This window comes from Bufo gargarizans, chromosome 4 (assembly GCF_014858855.1).
Source record: "Bufo gargarizans isolate SCDJY-AF-19 chromosome 4, ASM1485885v1, whole genome shotgun sequence".
Taxonomy (NCBI): Eukaryota; Metazoa; Chordata; class Amphibia; order Anura; family Bufonidae; genus Bufo; species Bufo gargarizans.
The window spans coordinates 62,908,101-62,930,389 of NC_058083.1; the positions used below are offsets into that span (position 1 = coordinate 62,908,101).

At 46.5% G+C, this 22,289-nt stretch overlaps 1 protein-coding gene across 1 annotated transcript in view; it reads right to left on the bottom strand.

Moving 5' to 3' along the window:
• Positions 1-22,289, bottom strand: part of LOC122935208 (zinc finger protein 397-like) — a 1,371,324-nt gene that overhangs the window by 1,182,291 nt on the left and 166,744 nt on the right. The gene's annotated exons all lie outside the window — the stretch shown is intronic.

The following is a 22,289-nucleotide window of genomic DNA, read 5'->3' on the forward strand; positions in this document are numbered from 1 at the left end:
AGTTTACACGGTCTTGTTTTTGATACCGCAGTGGGTGTGGAACCATTGCGTCAACCAACAGATTTGACTTCGGGCTACCCCTAAGGGCATTTTCCTGGCAGTGTCATGGTATTCACTGTTTGGACTTTGCTGCAGGGGAACCACCAGGCCCCTAGCTCCTGGAGTAATCTCTGTATGACTGACAGCTGACTCATGGGGGTCAGAAACAGGGTGCAGAGCAACAAGGGAACATGCAAAACCGTAGTCAGGGCAAGGTTAAGGCAGGCAGAGTACAAGCAACCCGATAGCAGGGCTTCCAAGACCTTTACTTTGGACCAAACACCTTCCAATCCACCAGGAAGAAAGTTTTATCTCTGATTTTCTTGACTCTTTTACTGCACATTTCTGTGTTAACAGAATCAGAAGCAGAACCTCTGGAATAATGAAGACAACTGACGAGGAATTGGAGAATTAGGAATATGTAAAGAGACAGGAAGGCATAATGTATATGTTAAGGTTACCTGCACAATTGCTTGTAGAGGTTACTCGAAGAGGGGAAGGAGTCCAATGGCAGCGACACAGGAACAGAGGAGCGTGGAAACGGAATGGATGAATGATCCCGATATGCAGGAATGGCGGTGGCTCAATGGACCCGATAAGGTGCACGTGGTAGATGAGTGCCGAAGAACGAGGAAGGCAAGAGAGTAGTCAGGCAGTCCTGGGTCGGTACACGGGATGGCAGGTACAAGGATTCAGGATGAGGCAGGAGAGTAGTCAATGGAGGCAGAGTTCGGTACACGAGATGGCAGGTGCAAGGATTCAGGATGAGGCAGGAGAGTAGTCGATGGAGGCAGAGTTCGGTACACGAGCAGGTTAGCAGACAAAATACTGAGAGGCTGAAGCAAGACTACGGCTGAGATAGCTCAATAATCTGGAAAGGGAGGAAGTGACATGGTCTTCCTTAAATAGGGCGTACACAGATCTGATTGGTCAAACCAAAAGCAGGAACATTCAGGTCAAGGAGGTGGTTCAAAAAAGTAACAGAAACTGTCCAGGAAGCTCTGTGGTCTAGTGAGCAAGGCTACAGCCTAGGACGCTGGAGTCTCCCGGTTCGATCCCTGACAGTATAACAGACCAAATTCAACTGTCTCAACACCTCAGAAGGGCCAATGAATTGGGTTTACAGCTTGTACGAGGGTATCTTGAGTTTGATATTTTTTGAGGAAAGCTAGACCTTGTCTCCAGGAGAAAATTGAGATGGAGTCCTGCGACTGTGATCAGTGAACCTCTTCATGAGAGCAGAGGCCTGTAACAAAAAATCTTTAGTTTCTTGCCAGATCTAGGAGAAGTTATTGACGTGGACTCAGTTGTCGGGACTCCGGAGGAAACGGCTCCTGGAAGAGGAATCCGTAATTGGCTTCCAAAGGGACCTTACCTGTAGACTCACTGGGATATTATTAGAAGAAAACTCTACCCAATGGAGCAAACCAACCTAATTGTCATGAATTGCAGAGGTGAAAGGCTGCAAATAGGTGGCCAAAACCTGATTGATGCGTTCCACCTGCCCATAGGTCGTTAGATCGTAAGCAGAAGAAAAGTCCATCTTGATGTCCACATTTTACAGGTCGCTCTCCAGAACTTGAAAGTGAAGTAAAGCCTGGACACAGTAGATATTACTCAGCTTCTTCTCTTCCTCTGTCACACAACCCATTGTGTACTACCTCCATCGTTTTAGGCCAGCTTCCAACTGCATACACAGAATGGCAGCCATTTTGATTACCACAATCATTACCCCCAGACAGAACCAGTGACTTCTGCAAATCGCAGATATTCAGGCGTTTTTTTTAAGACCATGTTTTGTATTTGTTTCTGTTTTCCGTAGAAGCCTGAAAAGGGGTTAATCAATCCCTTCAGTGACAAAAATGGCAGAGACAAATAACCAGAGAGGGGGGTGCACCCCACCTCCCTGCAGAGTGTTTCATCTCAGTATATCCAGTCCATGCAGAACCTTACATCTCAGTAATAATAATTGTAGTAATCTTTATATAGAGCCACCATATTCCCCAGCGCTTTACAACTTTATGTAGAAATCAAAGTAGACATCACAGGATTACAGGCTAATATATGACTGAAAGACTAGGCGTGAGGGCCCTGCTCACAAGAGCTTACGGTACTTTCACACTAGCGTTTTTCATTTCCGGCATAGAGTTCCGTCCTAGGGCTCTATATCGGAAAAGAACTGATCAGGCAGATCCCCATGCATTCTGAATGGAGAGTAATCCATTCAGGATGCATCAGGATGTCTTCAGCTCGGTCGTTTAACTGATCAGGCAAAAGAGAAAACTGCAGCATGCTACGGTCTTATCTCCGGCGAAAAAAACCTGAAGACTTGCCTGAATGCCGGATCCGGCATTTTTCCCCATCGGAATGTATTGGTACCGAAATGCCGGATCTGTCCGCATGCGCAGACCGGTAAAAATTTGAAAAAGATACAAGACGGATCCGTGTGTCCGCATGACAAGCGGAGAGAAGGATCCGTTCTTGCAATGCATTTGTGAGACGCTTCCGGATGCATCTCACAAATGCTTTGAGTCACATCCAGATCGGCGGATCCAGCGGGCAGTTCCGACGACGGAACTGCTTGCCGGATCACACTGCCGCAAGTGTGAAAGTAGCCTTACAATCTGTGTGGAAATGGTGGTGACACAGAAGGTAAATCTTTGTACTAGATGGAGTCAGGGCATTCAGTGTGTGATTGATGGCGTTCACTTTTAAAGAATGAGGGAGGGTGGTAAACGGGGAAGAGTCATTTTAGGGTATATGATAAGTCTCAGAAACTAATGTGCGGGCTCCCATGATTAAGTGAGACATATAGCTGTGCGGGCCCCCATGATTAAGTGGTACATATAGCTGTGCGGGCTCCCATGATTAAGTGGTACATATAGCTGTGCGGGCTCCCATGATTAGGTGGTACATATAGCTGTGCGGGCTCTCATGATTAGGTGGTACATATAGCTGTGCGGGTGCCAATGATTAGGTGGTACATATAGCTGTGCGGGCCCCATGATTAGGTGTACATATAGCTGTGCGGGCTCCCATGATTAGGTGCTCCCATGATTAGGTGTACATATAGCTGTGCGGGCTCCCATGATTAGGTGGTACATATAGCTGTGCGGGCTCTCATGATTAGGTGGTACATATAGCTGTGCGGGCCCCCATGATTAGGTGGTACATATAGCTGTGCGGGCTCCCATGATTAGGTGGTACATATAGCTGTGCGGGCTCCCATGATTAGGTGGTACATATAGCTGTGCGGGCCCCCATGATTAGGTGGTACATATAGCTGTGCGGGCTCCCATGATTAGGTGGTACATATAGCTGTGCGGGCTCCCATGATTAGGTGGTACATATAGCTGTGCGGGCCCCCATGATTAGGTGGTACATATAGCTGTGCGGGCCCCCATGATTAGTGTGGATGTGGAAAGGGTACGGTACAGATATAGTGGTATGCGGCCGCAATAGTAGCAGAAGCAGCATAGCATGATACATACAAGGCAGTCTATGGGTGGTAGTAGTAGTGACAGATACTTTGCATTAATAGCAGTGGCACTAGGGGATTAGCAGCAGTTGAGGCAGCGGCAGCCTTATGGTACATGCTGGCAAGCAGGCAGCAGCAATGGCATAATGGGGGCAGTGGTATGACGCAAGCAGGCAGCAGTAATGGCATGATGGGGGCAGTGGTATGACGCAGGCAGCAGCAATGGCATGATGGGGCAGTGGTATGATGCAAGCAGGCAGCAGCAATGGCATGATGGGGGCAGTGGTATGACGCAAGCAGGCAGCAGTAATGGCATGATGGGGGCAGTGGTATGACGCAGGCAGCAGCAATGGCATGATGGGGCAGTGGTATGATGCAAGCAGGCAGCAGCAATGGCATGATGGGGGCAGTGGTATGATGCAAGCAGGCAGCAGCAATGGCATGATGGGGGCAGTGGTATGATGCAAGCAGGCAGCAGCAATGGCATGATGGGGGCAGTGGTATGATGCAAGCAGGCAGCAGCAATGGCATGATGGGGCAGTGGTATGATGCAAGCAGGCAGCAGCAATGGCATGATGGGGGCAGTGGTATGATGCAAGCAGGCAGCAGCAGTGGCATGATGGGGGCAGTGGTATGATGCAAGCAGGCAGCAGCAATGGCATGATGGGGGCAGTGGTATGATGCAAGCAGGCAGCAGCAATGGCATGATGGGGGCAGTGGTATGATGCAAGCAGGCAGCAGCAATGGCATGATGGGGGCAGTGGTATGATGCAAGAAGGCAGCAGCAATAGCATGATGGGGCAGTGGTATGATGCAAGCAGGCAGCAGCAATGGCATGATGGGGGCAGTGGTATGATGCAAGCAGGCAGCAGCAATGGCATGATGGGGGCAGTGGTATGACGCAAGCAGGCAGCAGCAATGGCATGATGGAGCAGTGGTATGATGCAAGCAGGCAGCAGCAATGGCATGATGGGGCAGTGGTATGATGCAAGCAGGCAGCAGCAATGGCATGATGGGGGCAGTGGTATGATGCAGCAGGCAGCAGCAATGGCATGATGGGGGCAGTGGTATGATGCAAGCAGGCAGCAGCAATGGCATGATGGGGGCAGTGGTATGATGCAAGCAGGCAGCAGCAATGGCATGATGGGGGCAGTGGTATGATGCAAGCAGGCAGCAGCAATGGCATGATGGGGGCAGTGGTATGATGCAAGCAGGCAGCAGCAATGGCATGATGGGGGCAGTGGTATGATGCAAGCAGGCAGCAGCAATGGCATGATGGGGGCAGTGGTATGATGCAAGCAGGCAGCAGCAATGGCATGATGGGGCAGTGGTATGATGCAAGCAGGCAGCAGCAATGGCATGATGGGGGCAGTGGTATGATGCAAGCAGGCAGCAGCAATGGCATGATGGGGGCAGTGGTATGATGCAAGCAGGCAGCAGCAATGGCATGATGGGGGCAGTGGTATGATGCAAGCAGGCAGCAGCAATGGCATGATGGGGGCAGTGGTATGATGGAAGCAGGCAGCAGCAATGGCATGATGGGGGCAGTGGTATGACGCAAGCAGGCAGCAGCAATGGCATGATGGGGGCAGTGGTATGACGCAAGCAGGCAGCAGCAATGGCATGATGGGGGCAGTGGTATGATGCAAGCAGGCATCAGCAATGGCATGATGGGGGCAGTGGTATGACGCAAGCAGGCAGCAGCAATGGCATGATGGGGCAGTGGTATGATGCAAGCAGGCAGCAGCAATGGCATGATGGGGCAGTGGTATGATGCAAGCAGGCAGCAGCAATGGCATGATGGGGGCAGTGGTATGATGCAAGCAGGCAGCAGCAATGGCATGATGGGGGCAGTGGTATGATGGAAGCAGGCAGCAGCAATGGCATGATGGGGGCAGTGGTATGACGCAAGCAGGCAGCAGCAATGGCATGATGGGGGCAGTGGTATGATGCAAGCAGGCAGCAGCAATGGCATGATGGGGGCAGTGGTATGATGCAAGCAGGCAGCAGCAATGGCATGATGGGGGCAGTGGTATGATGGAAGCAGGCAGCAGCAATGGCATGATGGGGGCAGTGGTATGACGCAGGCAGCAGCAATGGCATGATGGGGGCAGTGGTATGACGCAAGCAGGCAGCAGCTGCTGCCTGCATCATACCACTGCCCCCATCATGCCATTGCTGCTGCCTGCATCATACCACTGCCCCCATCATGCCATTGCTGCTGCCTGCTTGCGTCATACCACTGCCCCCATCATGCCATTGCTGCTGCCTGCTTGCATCATACCACTGCCCCCATCATGCCATTGCTGCTGCCTGCTTGCATCATACCACTGCCCCCATCATGCCATTGCTGCTGCCTGCTTGCATCATACCACTGCCCCCATCATGCCATTGCTGCTGCCTGCTTGCATCATACCACTGCCCCCATCATGCCATTGCTGCTGCCTGCTTGCATCATACCACTGCCCCCATCATGCCATTGCTGCTGCCTGCTTGCGTCATACCACTGCCCCCATCATGCCATTGCTGCTGCCTGCTTGCATCATACCACTGCCCCATCATGCTATTGCTGCTGCCTGCTTCCATCATACCACTGCCCCCATCATGCCATTGCTGCTGCCTGCTTCCATCATACCACTGCCACCATCATGCCATTGCTGCTGCCTGCTTGCGTCATACCACTGCCCCCATCATGCCATTGCTGCTGCCTGCTTGCATCATACCACTGCCCCCATCATGCCATTGCTGCTGCCTGCTTGCATCATACCACTGCCCCATCATGCCATTGCTGCTGCCTGCTTGCCAGCATGTACCATAAGTCTGCCGCTGCCTCAGCTGCTGCTAATCCCCTAGTGCCACTGCTATTAATGCAAAGTATCTGTCACTACTACTACCACCCATAGACTGCCTTGTATGTATCATGCTATGCTGCTTCTGCTACTATTGTGGCCGCATACCACTATATCTGTACCGTACCCTTTCCTCATCCACACTGCTACTACTACTCCTACTACTATGTCCGTACCCTTTCCTCATCCACACTGCTACTACTACTCCTACTACTACTACTTTGTCCTACCCTTTCCTCATCCACACTGCTGCTACTACTACTACTCCTACTACTACTACTATGTCCGTTCCCTTTCCACATCCACACTGCTGCTACTACTATTACTACTACTACTTTGTCCTACCCTTTCCTCATCCACACTGCTGCTACTACTACTACTCCTACTATGTCCGTACCCTTTCCACATCCACACTTCTACTACTACTCCTACTATGTCCTACCCTTTCCTCATCCACACTGCTGCTACTACTACTACTCCTACTATGTCCTACCCTTTCCTCATCCACACTGCTGCTGCTACTACTACTACTCCTACTATGTCCGTACCCTTTCCACATCCACACTGCTACTACTACTCCTATGTCCTACCCTTTCCTCATCCACACTGCTGCTACTACTACTACTACTACTACTACTACTATGTCCTACCCTTTCCTCATCCACACTGCTGCTACTACTACTACTACTACTATGTCCTACCCTTTCCTCATCCACACTGCTGCTGCTACTACTACTACTACTACTACTACTATGTCCTACCCTTTCCTCATCCACACTGCTGCTGCTACTATTACTACTACTACTTTGTCCTACCCTTTCCTCATCCACACTGCTACTACTACTACTACTACTACTACTACTACTATGTCCTACCCTTTCCTCATCCACACTGCTGCTACTACTACTACTACTACTACTACTATGTCCTACCCTTTCCTCATCCACACTGCTGCTGCTACTACTACTACTACTATGTCCTACCCTTTCCTCATCCACACTGCTGCTGCTACTACTACTATGTCCTACCCTTTCCTCATACACACTGCTGCTGCTACTATTACTACTACTACTTTGTCCTACCCTTTCCTCATCCACACTGCTGCTGCTACTACTACTATGTCCTACCCTTTCCTCATCCACACTGCTGCTGCTACTATTACTACTACTACTTTGTCCTACCCTTTCCTCATCCACACTGCTGCTACTACTACTACTACTACTACTACTACTACTATGTCCGTACCCTTTCCTCATCCACACTGCTGCTACTACTACTACTACTACTACTATGTCCTACCCTTTCCTCATCCACACTGCTGCTACTACTATTACTACTACTACTTTGTCCTACCCTTTCCTCATCCACACTGCTGCTACTACTACTACTACTACTATGTCCGTACCCTTTCCTCATCCACACTGCTGCTACTACTACTACTACTACTATGTCCTACCCTTTCCTCATCCACACTGCTGCTGCTACTATTACTATGTCCTACCCTTTCCTCATCCACACTGCTGCTGCTACTATTACTACTACTACTTTGTCCTACCCTTTCCTCATCCACACTGCTGCTGCTACTACTACTACTACTACTACTACTACTACTATGTCCGTACCCTTTCCTCATCCACACTGCTGCTACTACTATTACTACTACTACTATGTCCGTACTTTTTCCACATCCACACTGCTGCTACTACTATTACTACTACTACTATGTCTGTACCCTTTCCACATCCACACTGCTGCTACTACTATTACTACTACTACAATGTCCGTACCCTTTCCACATCCACACTGCTGCTAATACTACTACTACTACTATGTCTGTACCCTTTCCACATCCACACTGCTGCTACTACTATTACTACTACTACTATGTCCATACCTTTTCCACATCCACACTGCTGCTACTACTATTACTACTACTACTATGTCTGTACCCTTTCCACATCCACACTGCTGCTACTACTATTACTACTACTACAATGTCCGTACCCTTTCCACATCCACACTGCTGCTAATACTACTACTACTACTATGTCTGTACCCTTTCCACATCCACACTGCTGCTACTACTATTACTACTACTACTATGTCCATACCTTTTCCACATCCACACTGCTGCTACTACTATTACTACTACTACTATGTCTGTACCCTTTCCACATCCACACTGCTTCTACTACTATTACTACTACTACAATGTCCGTACCCTTTCCACATCCACACTGCTGCTGCTACTACTACTACTACAATGTCTGTACCCTTTCCACATCCACACTGCTGCTACTACTATTACTACTACTACAATGTCTGTACCCTTTCCACATCCACACTGCTGCTACTACTATTACTACTACTACAATGTCCGTACCCTTTCCACATCCACACTGCTACTACTACAATGTCTGTACCCTTTCCACATACACACTGCTGCTACTACTACTACTACTACAATGTCTGTACCCTTTCCACATCCACACTGCTGCTACTACTATTACTACTACTACAATGTCCGTACCCTTTCCACATCCACACTACTACTACTACAATGTCTGTACCCTTTCCACATACACACTGCTGCTACTACTACTACTTGTCACGGTGGGGAGTGGGGGACACCCCCCACCGTACAATGTAAAGGGATAACAGATAGCAGCTAGGCCAAGAAGCCAGGAAAGGGAAGCAGGTCACCTCCTATAGTGTCCCTAATCCTCTCCCTAACTCCTCATCGTATGAGCGGACCTGGAAGGTAGGACGGCTCATATCCTGGATACCTGAGGCCCTGAGACTCCCTCACAAAGGAGCTGAGGAGAGGCGCCCTGTTCTTCCAGGACACGGAAGAACAGGAGTCTCAAAAGGCCTAGTAGCAGGGAAAAGGAGAGACCATACACAGCAAGAGGATCGTCAGGTAAGAACACAAGACCACACACTTACCTGCCGAAGACTCCACGACTGGAACCCGTGAATACGTACAGGAGCCCTAACACCAAACAGGACGCCGTACCAGCAACTCACACAGGTATCCAGCACACCAGACTCCGCCAGGACCCCCATGCCACAAAGTGCATGGCAGCCCCAGGTCTGCAGCAATAGGGGCTAAAGCTTTCTGGAGAGCCTCATCTAGGTAATGCCTGGTAAGTATAGCTGGATCGCTCACCTCATGGCAGATGGAGGAGATCTCCGCAGCTGTGTCGGAGCCGCTCGATTCTCAGGTGAGTGTATGCCTCGAATCTTTTAGCCGGGGCGCCATCTTGGTAGCGCACGTGGCTTGCTGCTGCGACTGTCTGTTAGGGATTTCTCCATTTCCTTCTGAGGCATGGGGTTGCCCGATGATGCAGCCGAGCTTTCTAGGTTGTCTTTAGGCTGTATTTTTACCATCCCTTCGGGTTACTGTGCTGAAGTAGGGCTAAATAGAGGCTTGGTGGCGGGAGCGCTACTCACGAGCTTCCACCATCCAGGTAGTCAGGCTCCGCCCCCCTTCATGGACTTTAATCGTAGTTGTGGTGTTTTTATTTTTTGTAATAGTAACGAAGATATAAAATAGCTGCATTGTCCAAAGAAAATTGCCAAAAATGAGATATACAGCATAATTATTTAAACTTTTTTTTTTCCTTGATAGGATTTGCCCTCTGCAGCTCTCCTGTTTTTCCTTGAAAAACCACACAATAAAAATAAAGTCAGAGTTACGGCCTCTATTTACATTGTGTGGTTAGTACCACGCTGGTCAGCAGACTGGAAATTGCACGGGGGGTTCATTTCACAACACGTAGTTTCCCTCAGGGGCGCACTGGCCATAGACCCTACAGGGAAATTCATGAATTTCATTAGTTTTTTTAACATCCTAACCCCAGCAGTGCCCTCCTGGGCATCAAAAAGCCCCTATAGCGGCCCCCAGTGCAAATAAAATATATGTAATAAATGTGATGATACTGCGCTCTGGGACTTAATGCAGGGGTATCGTAGGTAAGTACAATCCAGACATGGATATACACTATTGTACAAGTCTGTATCTGGCTTTTCCAGTGTACCTGCGGTGTAGACTCCCGTCCGTACGCTGGTCCTCCTGCTTGTACTCTGATATTCGGTGCAGTGGTTCGTCTTCCTCAAGTCAGGGATTGACGATTAAATGATTATTACTCGCCGACTCATCGATGCTGAAGTCCGGGGAATAAGATAGTCCAGGTATCGTGTAGGTCAGCGTGCGGCTTCGCGCCCCGGCCGGTGACGCGATGCTAAAGCCGGTAGAGCTTGGACAAAACTTTTTTAGCGCTCACTAGGAGCAGAGAGTGACGTCACTGCCGCGGTCATCAATGACCACAGGTGCCAGGTATCTTTTCTCCAACACGTTTCGAACAGCCAAAATCAAAATACAATCCCTTACATGAATATTCTTCGGCGTTAAACAGCTTTATGAACCAAGTAACCAGGGATATAAGAAAAATTCGCTACCATAAAAAACCGCAATACATGTGTAATATTTCTGCCATTATCACTATGCAGAAAAACAATGATATTATTATACGCCCAGCCGATAAAGTCGGGGGTATAGTCCTAATGAACATCAAGGACTACAAGGGAGAAGATACAGATAATATTTTGAGTGATGATAGAACATACAAAAAACTAAAAAGTGACCCAACTGAAATAAAAAAAAACAACTTATGGGGTTAGTCCAAAAAGGAAAAGATATAGGTATTCTAAATAAAAAAGAAGCTGTATTTATAAATAATGAACATCCAAAAATTGCAGTGCTATACCATAATCCAAAAATACATAAAGATACCCCAAAACCACCCAGGAGACCTATAGTGTCTGGTATAGACTGCCTTACTAGCTCCCTCTCCAGGTACATTGGTCAACAACTTCAGCCATATGTACAGATACTTCCAACTTACCTCAAGGATACCAAACATACTCTACAAATTTCAGATAAGATAGAATGGAGAGAAAATTACATCATTGGTACACTAGACGTAAAATCTCTGTACACGAAAATCAAAAAGGGGCAGACGCTGTTCAACACTTTTTAAGAACTAAGGGAGAGATGCCAGAAGCACGAATACATTTTATAGGGGAATGCATTATGTTCATTTTAACAAAAAATTATTTTTTATACAATAATTTTTTTTCCTCCAGACCTGGGGGACCGCTATGGGGACGAGATTCGCACCGGGGTTTGCAAATTTGTATGTCGGATGGTGGGAAACACTTGTTATCCATCCTGATGGCACCCCCCATGCGGGTCTCATCCTCTGACGGCGTTTTATAGACAATATCATTTTTATATGGGATGGGGGGGGAAACAAAACTGCAGGAATTTTTAAAGGATATCAATAAAACGATTTTTATTTAGAATTTACTTCATCCTACAGTCAAAAAGAAATCCACTTTTTAGATCTAGTTATTTATGCGGAGGGAAACAAACTACTCACCAGAACCTACAATAAACCGACTGATGGCAACAGCTTCATTGCTATGGAGAGTTGCCATCTTCCAAGATGGTTGGAAAACATCCCACAAAGCCAATTCATGAGATTGAGAAGAAACTGTGCAGGAGCAGGGGACTACGAAAGGGAGGCGGAGATTTTACAGAAGAAATTCGAACATAAAGGTTATGACAAAACAAAATTAATACAACAAAAAAATAGAAATAAATAAAATAAATAGAGAAACCTTATTAATTGAAAGAAAAAACAAAATATCTAATAAGGAAAATGAAACCGAAATAACAATTCCGCCCATCATTACACCATATAATAACCAAGTACCACTTTTTAAAAAAATCATAAAAAGACATTGGGACATCCTCAAGGAGGACAAAATTATAGGTGAAATGATCCCCAAAGATCCTAAATTTGTGTTCTGAAAGCCACAGAATGTGGGCAACATGATCGCATCTACAAATAAATGCATGGGAACAAATGCAAATGAGAAAAACCAAAAAGGAAAAGGGGAAGAGAGGGGTGGTTTTTACCCATGTAAAATGTGTAGAGGATGTAAAATATCCCAAGATAAGAAAATAAAAACGCAAATAAGTAACATGGAAGAAACATACAAACAAAGCATAAAGAACTTTATAACATGTAATAGCAAGGGTGTTATTTATACGATAACATGTCCATGCAAAAAGATATATGTGGGCCGCACGAAAAGACCCCTGAAGAAAAGGATAGGGGAACACATATATAATATAAATAGAAAATATGAAGGCCACCCATTATCCCGTCATTACAATGCAAAACATGGAGGCAGCTTTGTGGGTTCGAATTTCTGTGGGGTAGAAATAATACAGAAAAACAAAAGGGGTGGTGATTATGTCAAATAAATGTCCAGAATAGAGGCAAAATGGATATTCAATATGGACACTCTAATGCCTAATGGCTTAAATGCAGAAATAGAGCTGTTCGGCTTTGAATGATGATTGGTGACGGATCTGTGCAGGAACGGCAGTGAAGGGGTTAATATCCTGGATTGCAAATGAGCGCATAAATAGAGAGAGTGTAAACAGCCTTGTAACATTCCCCGATGAAGAACAGCGTCTGTTCGAAACGCGTTGGAGAAAAGATACCTGGCACCTGTGGTCATTGATGACCGCGGCAGTGACGTCACTCACTGCTCCTAGTGAGCGCTAAAAACCGGCTTTAGCATAGCGTCACCGGCCGGGGCTGACCTACACGATACCTCGACTATCTTATTCCCCGGACTTCAGCATCGATGACTCGGCGAGTAATAATCATTTAATCGGCAATCCCTGACTTGAGGAAGACGAACCACTGCACCGAATATCAGAGTACAAGCAGGAGGACCAGCGTACGGACGGGAGCCTACACCGCAGGTACACTGGCAAAGCCAGATACAGACTTGTACAATAGTGTATATCCATGTCTGGATTGTACTTACCTACGATACCCCTGCATTAAGTCCCAGAGCGCAGTATCATCACATTTATTACAGTGCTTTCTTTTATGCGGCAGACTTTGCGGTTCTGCTGCGATACCGCTGCCATTACTCAGCGCATCCACAGAGCACCCTTGAAGCGTTTTTTAAATTTCTTAAATAAAATATATATTTGCTCCCCTGATCCTCATTGTGCCCCAAGAATATATGTATTTGCTCCCCATTGTGCCCCCAGTATATGTATTTTTCCTCATTGTGCACCCAATATATATATATATATATATATATATATATACACTCACCTAAAGAATTATTAGGAACACCATAGTAATCCGGTGTTGGACCCCCTTTTGCCTTCAGAACTGCCTTAATTCCGTGGCATTGATTCCACAAGGTGCTGATAGCATTCTTTAGAAATGTTGGCCCATATTGATAGGATGGCATCTTGCAGTTGATGGAGATTTGAGGGATGCACATCCAGGGCACGAAGCTCCCGTTCCACCACATCCCAAAGATGCTCTATTGGGTTGAGATCTGGTGACTGTGGGGCCATTTTAGTGCAGTGAACTCATTGTCATGTTCAAGAAACCAATTTGAAATGATTCGAGCTTTGTGACATGGTGCATTATCCTGCTGGAAGTAGCCATCAGAGGATGGGTACATGGTGGTCATGAAGGGATGGACATGGTCAGAAACAATGCTCAGGTAGCCCATGGCATTTAAACGATGGCCAATTGGCATTAAGAGGCCTAAAGTGTGCCCAGAAAACATCCCCCACACCATTACACCACCACCACCAGCCGGCACAGTGGTAACAAGGCATGATGGATACATGTTCTCATTCTGTTTATGCCAAATTCGGACTCTACCATTTGAATGCCTCAACAGAAATCGAGACTCATCAGACCAGGCAACATTTTTCCAGTCTTCAACAGTCCAATTTTGCTGAGCTCGTGCAAATTGTAGCCTCTTTTTCCTATTTGTAGTGGAGATGAGTGGAACCCGATGGGGTCTTCTGCTGTTGTAGCCCTTCTGCCTCAAGGTTGTGCGTGTTGTGGCTTCACAAATGCTTTGCTGCAGACCTGGGTTGTAACGAGTGGTTATTTCAGTCAACGTTGCTCTTCTATCAGCTTGAATCAGTCGGCCCATTCTCCTCTGACCTCTAGCATCAACAAGGCATTTTCGCCCACAGGACTGCCGCATACTGGATGTTTTTCCCTTTTCACACCATTCTTTGTAAACCCTAGAAATGGTTGTGCGTGAAAATCCCAGTAACTGAGCAGATTGTGAAATACTCAGACCGGCCCGTCTGGCACCAACAACCATGCCGCGCTCAAAATTTCTTAAATCACCTTTCTTTCCCATTCTGACATTCAGTTTGGAGTTCAGGAGATTGTCTTGACCAGGACCACAACCCTACATGCATCGAAGCAACTGCCATGTGATTGGTTGACTAGATAATCGCATTAATGAGAAATAGAACAGGTGTTCCTAATAATTCTTTAGGTGAGTGTATATATAGCGTGGATTCGCTCTGGTAGGCAGGATGAGGCGACACAGCACAAAAACAGTTCTTAACCAGTATTCAGTGTTTATTCACACTTGGCAAGTTAACAGAACAAAAATCAGCTTAGTTTTAAGTCCTCGTGTTCGGTTCACACTTGCTGCAGGTACCACGTATAGAGCTCGAGTCCTGGTGTTTATTTACACTTTGCAGCGGAATCGCGTATAGAGCTCAAGTCCTGGGTATCGTTGATCTGTCCCCCCCCAGACAGGTAGCAGACATGCATCCAGCCAGCCGGAAGCACATTAACATAGCAACAACCCCTTGCCCACACTCTTAGCTGGCTTTTATGACAATTTGGCGTCAACGCAAAGCCCAGACCGACATGTGAGATCTAGTCCGGTGCTTGTCCTCAATTTGCTGCAATTAGTATGAGCAGCACATGCTGTGAGGAAAATATCTCCAATCTACCAAGCAACCCGATTGTGTCACTATATATATATATATATATATATATATATATATATATATACAAACACAGTGGAATGCGAAAGTTAAAGATGAAACACACTTTTCAGCATTTTAAGCAATATCAATGTATCAAAGGGTACCTTGCAAAAGTCTGGGAACCCAAGGAAATCTGAGCGCTCAGATAACTTTGACCGAGGTCTCAGACCTTAAATACCCTGATAGGGTTAAGGCTTGTTCACAATCATCGTTAGGAAAGTCCCGGTGATGCAAATTTCAAAGCTTTATAAATAGTCAGACTCCTCTAACCTTGTCCAAAAAAACATCAGCCATGGGTTCTTCTAAGCAGCTGCTTAACACTCTGAAAATAAAAATTATTGATGCCCACAAAGCAGGAGAATCTTATAAGAAGATGGCAACGTGTTTTCATGTTGCCACTTTCTCAGTTCAGATTGTAATTAAGAAATAGCAGTTAACAGGAACAGTGGAGGTCAAGGAAGGCTCTAGAAGGCCAAGAAAAATTTCAGAGACAGCTGCTCTTAGGATTGCTAGAAAGGCAAATCAACCCCCGCTTGACTGCAAATGACCTTCAGGAAGATTTAGCAGACTGTGGAGTTGTGGTACATTTTCTATTGTTCAGTGACACCTGCACAAATATGGATTTCATATAAAAGTTATCAGAATAAAACCTCTCCTACATCTGCACCACAAAATTCAGCGTCAGAAGTTTGCAAAAGAACTTCTAAACAAGCCTGATGCATTTTGGAAACAAGTCCGGTGGTCCGATGAGGTTAAAACAATACAGAGGGAACATTTCACAGGTAGAGGGAAGAATGAATTCAATAAAATTCCAGCAAATTTTGGAAGCAAACATTTAACAACTGTAAAAAAGCTTGAAAAGAGGATGGCTTCTACAAATGAATAGTGATCCTAAACACACCTCAAAATCGATTATAGATATTTTACCATGACTCTCACAGTCCCCTGATCTGCTAAAGGTCTTATCATGGCCCTCACAGTCCCCTGATCTGCAAAGCAGTAATCAAAGCAAAAGGCGGCTACTTTGAAGAACCTAGAATATGACATGTTTTCAGTTGTTTCACACTTTTTTGTTATGTATATAATTCCACATGTGTTAAGTCATAGTTTTGATGCCTTCAGTGTGAATCTACAATTTTCATGGTCATGAAAATAAAGAAAACTCTTTGAATGAGAAGGTGTGTCCAAACTTTTGGTCTGTACTGTATATATATATACAGGGGTCAAGTCCTGGGAAAAAAAGTGTGGGAACTCACCCAAGACCCACTGCAACCCCCCCCCCCCCCTCCAAAAAAAAAAAAAAAAGCACAGAAAATCTAGCACGCTGTAATTTGTGTAGCTGCGGACTGAGCCAAATGTACACATTGTGATCAAAACACAATATCACAGTGCCATCCTCTCCCCCTGTCCCCTAATGTGCCAGTATCAAGTTCCTCTCTCCTACCCCCTTCATGTGCCAGTATCATGGCGCCAATAGCCCGCCTCCCCCGTGGCAGTAAAGTAACAGTCCGGTATTTAAAAAAAAAAAAAAAACACTTTTAGAAAAGTTTGTCATGGGATTCGAACTCATGACCCCTACACATCAGAGGCAAGGCATTTACCCTCACAGCCATGAATGCTGTCTAGGTAGTTGCTTAAAAAAAAATATATAAGACTTCTACTGTAGGTAACTTTGCCCACTGTGTGTGGATGTAGCAGAGCTGGGTGTGTTGGGGCAGCTGTCATGTGTATGGTTGTACACTAGGTATCAGTACACTAGGTATCAGTAGGAGTCTTAAAAAAAAAAAACACTTTTAGAAAAGTTTGTCCTGGGATTCGAACTCATGACCTCTACACATCAGAGGCAAGGCATTTACCCCCACAGCCATGAAAGCTGTCTAGGTAGTTACTTAAAAAAAAAAAAATAAGACTTCTACTTATACCTAGTGTACTGATACCTAGTGTACAACCATACACATGACAGCTGCCCCAACACACCCAGCTCTGCTACATCCATACACAGTGGGCAGCTGTCATGTGTATGGTTGTACACTAGGTATCAGTACACTAGATATAAGTAGAAGTCTTATATTTTTTTTTTTAAGCAACTACCTAGACAGCATTCATGGCTGTGAGGGTAAATGCCTTGCCTCTGATGTGTAGAGGTCGTGAGTTCGAATCCCAGGGACAAACTTTTCTTAATGATGAACTTCTAAATGATCTCCTATGTGTCAGCTGCGAAGTGACTGAACATACTCGCAGCGTATTAGGCCGACAGAAGAAGTGAAGGAGATGAGGTCAGTAGGGGGCGGGGCGCCATGAGAGGAGTCACAGACAGCAGCAGCACCGCACAGACAGCTGTGAAGCCGCTTAGCCTGCCCTGCACAGTGCGCTTCACCCCCTGATTTCAGCCGCGTTCTCCTGGCTTGAGGCTTGAAAGGGAACGGCGTTCCTGCCATGAAAAAAGTGCAGGAACGCCGTTCCCACGCGTTCCCCCTCCACTCGACCCCTGTATATATATATATATATAGAGAGAGAGAGAGAGAGAGAGAGAGAAAGACCCTCTCGGCCCCCCACTGCTGGTAGAGCCAACATATCTTAAAAAAAACAACAACTCACCTTTCATGTGAAGGAACACTTACTCCATGCTGGAGGCACCAGGACCTGATGCTCCCAGTGTCTTGATGTCACATTATGTAACATCACAACGCTAGTATCGTCAGGTCCTGCTGCCTCCCATACAGATCAAGTGCCAGGTATTTTTTTTAACCCCTGAAATAATTTTTTTATTTTTTTATAGTGTACCAGTTTGTAATAGCTGTTAGACGCGGGCAGACGGGACATTTATTTCAGTGGGGTCTGTCTAGCCGTGAAAATGGCCAAAAACAGGACATGTCCTATTCTTTGATGTAGGCTATTCACTAGCTGTTAAAAAAAAAACATTCATGTGAATAGACTTTAATTGGTCCTGAAAAAGGCTGTCACGTGTGAATGAGGTCTTACTGAGACTGGAGCGCACAAGGATGAAAGGGGAGATGAAGATAAGGCATTGGCGAAGACCGCAATATGCTTTACTACCGTGCACAGAGCTGGGCAGAGGAGGAACACTGCACTGTTGGGTAAAGTATTCCTGAGGAATCCTCTGCCCAAGCTTTATTTTACTTTATCTCCTGTCAGCCTGAGCTGATGGCAGAAGCTGCAGACAGAAACAAATACTAATAATTAGCAGCTCTTCCTGTTCTTAAACTGCAACCCAAATGGTGTTCGGTCACAAACGGATTGACCATTTCTACTTGAACAAACATCTGTGGGAGAGAGGGTTATGTACCTGGTGTGAATTAGGGTGTGCGCTGGCTGAAGGGAGTGCACACCTTATGAACATAGGAATTTCCAGCAAGAAGCAGGATGAGGCCTGCCAGGGAAGAAGAAACAGGTGACTTCAGTGGGTAGGCCAGCCTCAAGAATGCTAAAGAAGACCAACGGAACGAGGGTAGGAGAGTAAGTGGGGCAGCCTTGCCTCAGGACCAAAACCCTTCAAAACCACCAGAAAGAAAGTTTTAGATCTGTCGATGTAACAGGTTAGTTCCTTATACACCTCTATCAAACCCATCCTGGGCGGGCCAGCAGGTCCCCTGGCCTGAGCAAACTGTGAAACCACTGTGTCAACTTACAGATGTGACCTTGGCAGCCCCTGGTTTTTACTCCTGTAGAGGGATCTGGACTTTGCTGCAGGGGAACCTCCAGGCCACTACCTCTCTGTGTGATTGACAACTGGACCACTGAGAGGTCAGGCAAAATTGTGGTCAGGGCAGGAAGAGTATGTGCTACATGATAAATATTTGGGGCAGGCAGCGGAAGGTCAATGCTGAGGTCAGGCAGTGGAGGGTCAGGAATCAGGCAGAAGTCTGTACACAGGCAGTAGAACACTACACCTTTGCAGGATACTAACAACCTAGAGAATCTATTACTCTGGCACCTTCCTACAGAAGAAGGTGTCTAAAGTGGCAAGACCATGATAGAGCACGGTCCTTTAAGAGAAGGCTGCTGTCTGTGTTGAGGGACAGTGCAGGCCAGCCGGCCGGGCCCGCAGGTGGATGGAAGCAGCTGGAGGAGGCTCTACTCTGCCGGGTACCAGGGCAGGTGAACAGAACAGCAGCGGTCTTGGGCTGATACACCTGGTACTGCCTTTAGCTCCAGAACATGGAAGACGTGTAAATCTCTCCATTGTACTGTTCTCTGTTAAGTTCTGCTCTCAGTTTTGCCTGAAATATAAGTGGGAATGAGGCCGTACCGTCTACTGGTCTCGTATATGGCGGGTTTTATTTCCTGTTCTCCCATAGAGATCATGCACAGCCAGGTATATCCCCAGCATTAGATTTTCTTCTCTGTGGATTTCCGTCATCACCCAGAAGTCAGATTGGTATTTATCTGATCAATAACTAAAACATGGTCAACTGCAGCACATCGCACCTGTACATCCAAGTGTGTGCGACTCACACCGTAAAAACCTGAAAGACGTCAGCACCACTTCTTGTAATAAAACACGGAGTCTCTTCATAGACGTCCTCTAAAACCGAATACAGATAAGGTGGGAACATGCCGACACGTTTTCAGCCATTACAAGTTGAAAGATAAAATATGCGGAAAAACTCAGATGAAAAAGAGAGGTCAACAGTTACAAACCGGATTCCCAAAAAGTTGGGACACTAAACAAATTGTGAATAAAAACTGAATGCAATGATGTGGAGATGGCAAATGTCAATATTTTATTTGTTATGTTATGTTATGTTACTAAGTCCTTGTATAGCGCTCTAGAGGAACTCAATCCGATCGAAGCGCTTGTCGACGGCTATATTAGTGGGCCCCTACGTCATCCTACACAAAAAGCCAGGTCTTAACCAACTTCCTAAATTCCAGGTAATCTGATGTTGTTCTAATGTGTTCTGGGAGGGAGTTCCAGATCTTGGGGGCCATTACTGAGAAACGTCTGTCCCCCCTTGTCTTGAGGCGGGTTCTTGGCACCGACAGAAGGGAGGCTGAGGTGGATCTCAGTTCTCTAGGAGGATGGTGACGTGTTATCTTCTTTTGCAGGTAGATGGGACCTGTTTTGTAGAGAGCTTTGTGGGAGCCAGTGGAGTTCCCTGCGTGCTTTTGTGACAGAATCTGTCCAGTCTAGTTTCTTGATGAGCCGGATGGCTCTGTTTTGACAGTGTTGCAGAGCTCCCAGATCTTTCTCTGGCAGCCCCGCATACATTGCATTACCATAGTCCAGGTGGGAGTTGACTAGAGCTCCCACCACGACCTGTCTGCATGTGTTGGGGAGAAACGTTGACACCATGAAATTCTGATTCAACATATTTTTCCCCTAAAATGGTACATTTTCTCAGTTTAAACTTTTGTTCCGTGATTTATGTTCTATTCTGAATAAAATATTAGAAGTTGGCACCTCCGCATCATTGCATTCAGTTTTTATTCACGATTTGTATAGTGTCCCAACTTTTTGGGAATCCGGTTTGTACATCGCGATCAGGAAAATCCTGTTTAATAACCCACACCAGACAAAGGTGCTCCCTACCCAGCTGACACAAAGTAACAAAACTGCAGAAATACAGCAGCTAACTGGAAACCAGCTGGGAAACATAAGCCATATGAATCATGATCTGTGGAGATATAAAAATATACGATGTCCAGTATTAGGAGAAAAATCCCCCATAAAACTAACGGCCTAAATCAGTGCCCCGGAAAAGAACCGGCGTCTACTGCTAAATACAGTCCCTGCAGAGCATTGCTGTCCCTCCCTTACAGGAGTTAGGTCACATGGGTGTGACTTCATCACAGGTCTTTCACTACCACTTCCCTCCATTACTGAGCTCTACCCCTTCCTCCGTTAATCACATGACAGTGACATCATACCAGGTCCTTCTCTCCACTGCTGAGCTCCGCCCTTCTTGCACTGATCACATGACAGTGACATCATCACAGGTCTTTCACCACCACTTCTCCTCTCCACTGCTGAGCTCCGCCCCCTGCACTGATCACATGACGGTGACATCATCACAGGTCCTTCAGCTCTTGCAGTGCAGCAGATCCAGAGCAGGTCCTGGTCGGTAGTTACTGCTGTGGTGTCTGGAGCCTCTTCTTCTCTCTGGTATCAGCCATTTCTCCAGAATCCCACTTTATCCCCGGTGCTGAGGGCTCTGAGAAGCGGGGTCTCTCCAGGAGCAGTAAGTGCGGTTCTGGATCTCACTAATGCTCTTGTCCCTGGAGGATTTCCAGCCTCTCCTCTCCTCATAAAGGCGCCTGCAGTACTGCAGTATAAAGGCACCTCCAGCTCCTCCAGTTCTCTCCTCTTCTTCTGAATGACCACCAAGGATGGACAGGAAGGAGATCAGCAGAAGAATATTAGACTTCACCTTGGAGATCATCTCCCTGCTGAGCGGAGAGGTAAACTTTTCTAGATTTCTCTTCTCTTTATTGTATTCTGTAACAAGTCAGACATCGGGAAGGAGAATCCATCATAGGAAGTGATAGGAAGAGTCCAGGGTCCTGGAGAATGGCCTTCAGACCTTCCAAGTGACGGAGAACCTGAAGATTGGCCACCAGTATGGTCAGTGATGTATCATGGAGACCAATAGTCATGTTGTAGGAGCCATGAGAAGGTAAGTAGGCACGTTGTACCCAGGAGGAGAGGAAGCAGAGGAGGAGATGGCCGGAGTGTGGTCTGGAGGGAGGATTTCTACCACTAGTCTGACATCTAGATGATACTGGACTATAACAAGAAGGCCTCCACTACGTCTAGAGGAAAGAAGGTTTCTCCACCAACATAGGAGAGGGGTCTTTACTGTAAGAGCAGTGAGACTATGGAGCTCTCTGCCAGAGAAAGGAGTCATGGGAGATTCTCTAGAAGGGGCCTGGAGGTCTGGAGGGTAATAATATTCCAGCTTCAAGTGACTAGATTACTGGAGATGGGGCCATGATCCAGGGAGGGATCTGAGTGTAGATCTGGAGTCAGGAAGGAATTTCT